The sequence below is a fragment of the Myotis daubentonii genome, chromosome 15 (assembly GCF_963259705.1).
Source record: "Myotis daubentonii chromosome 15, mMyoDau2.1, whole genome shotgun sequence".
NCBI classification, from domain to species: Eukaryota; Metazoa; Chordata; class Mammalia; order Chiroptera; family Vespertilionidae; genus Myotis; species Myotis daubentonii.
This window is the reverse complement of record NC_081854.1, coordinates 44999543-45001343: the sequence shown is the minus strand read 5'-3', so window position 1 is coordinate 45001343 and position 1801 is coordinate 44999543.

Genomic DNA, 1801 nt, shown 5'->3' with positions numbered 1-1801 from the left:
GTTCGATTCTGGTCAAGGGCATGTACCTGGGTTGCGGGCACATCCGCAATAGGAGATGTGCAGGAGGCAGCTGATCAATGTTTCTCTCACATCGATGTTTCTAACTCTCTCTATCTCTCTCCCTTCCTCTCTGTAAAAAAAAATCAATAAAATATATTTTTAAAAAAAGTGGAAGATTAGGATGTGGGAGCACATTTCCATGTGCTGCAGTGTAGCAAGAAATGCATAGCTTATGTAGCCATTCTCAGTCCTGAGTGTATGTCAGAATCACAGGTAGGGATAGGGATGGGGATGGGGTGCAGATTCTCCCCCACTGAATTAGAACAGAGAAGAGATGTGCAGAAGGGAGCTATTTTAAATTAACTCTCTGGGAGATTCTGGTTTTGATACCTAGGCAGATATGGGAACGATAGCATTACTAAATATATGGAAAGTACCAATTTGGCAGTATTTATCAAAACTTAAAATCACATGCATTTGCACCTAAACTTCTTCCTAGATTTTATCCTATGCCCAAAAATATAGGTACAAAGATATTCAGGGCAGCCAATTGATCCCCAATGGAGGGCAGCCAATCGATGATTCTCTCTCATCATTGATGATCCTATCTCTCTCTCCCTCTACCTTCTCTCTGAAATAAAAAAAAAAAAATACATATTTTTTAAAGGTGTGGGGTGCAGCAAAAACAGTCATTAAACGCACATTTTGTAGGCTTAAATGCAGTTTTGAAGAAATTTTGAAAACAAATGAGTAAAGCACTCAAGATAGCAAGAGAACAGAGTGAATATGAAAATAGTAGAAGGAAGGAATTTCAAATAATAGGAGGCGAAAGTAATGAAGTATAAAAGAAACAGAAAAAAATTAAAAATAGTTAATTTTTGGGAAGTCTGATTGAAGAGGGGAAATTTTTGCTTTTCTCTTTACTCTCTTTCATGCTGTTCAAACCTTTTATCCTAAGGAATTATTACTTTTGTAACTTTTTTGACTGTTAAAAAAAATTCCATAGAAGCTTGAGAGCCTGTGATATTTTAAATTTCCAGCAGGGGGCAGCAGTGATTCTCAGATATTTCTGACATCAGCCCAAAGCTGAGGCTTAGCGTATACAGATTTCCAATTCCAGGCCCAAACACTGTACTTGGATCACCAGATTATAAAGGACATAAGAAGTAATACCTCACAAAGTTTAAAATGCTGTAGGAATTGTTTGACAAAACATTTCCATTACAGATCTTTATTAACATCTGTACATGATTCTAAACTGCTTTTTTCTTCCCCTGAGCTCACAGTTTTCTTATTCATTAAAATCAAATAGTTTGATGAGATAACCTTATAAGGTCTCTTCCCAGCTCTAAAATTCTATGGCTTTAAGAATCTAAGTCAGCATCAGGAAGAAACAAGCCCCAGTGCCCTCTGCAGTTAATTGGCTTATCAAAGAATCTGCTTTGCAACCCTTAGCTGATCAGGATGATTTATTACCAGTTTATCTTTAGCGTAGATCAAAGAATACTTTCTGGAGGGGAGAGGAGGATGTTGGTATTTATTCAGTTTGCTGATGGAGAAAAAGGAGAACTCTCCCAGTCTATAAATGTTTAGCATGTGTGTAAAGGTCGTAGGTCTGGTGTTTAGAAACTACACACAGGCTTACGAAAGAATCTTCACTGGGTTGGCCAAATTAAACATGGGGCAGTTGTAGAAGAATAAACACAAGTTAACATTTAACCACAAATCCCTGTTCTTGCTGCTTGGTCTTTCTCAATAGGAGGGGCTTGAGAGGGTCAGCAGGCTGCTGGCTTCTCTAGTG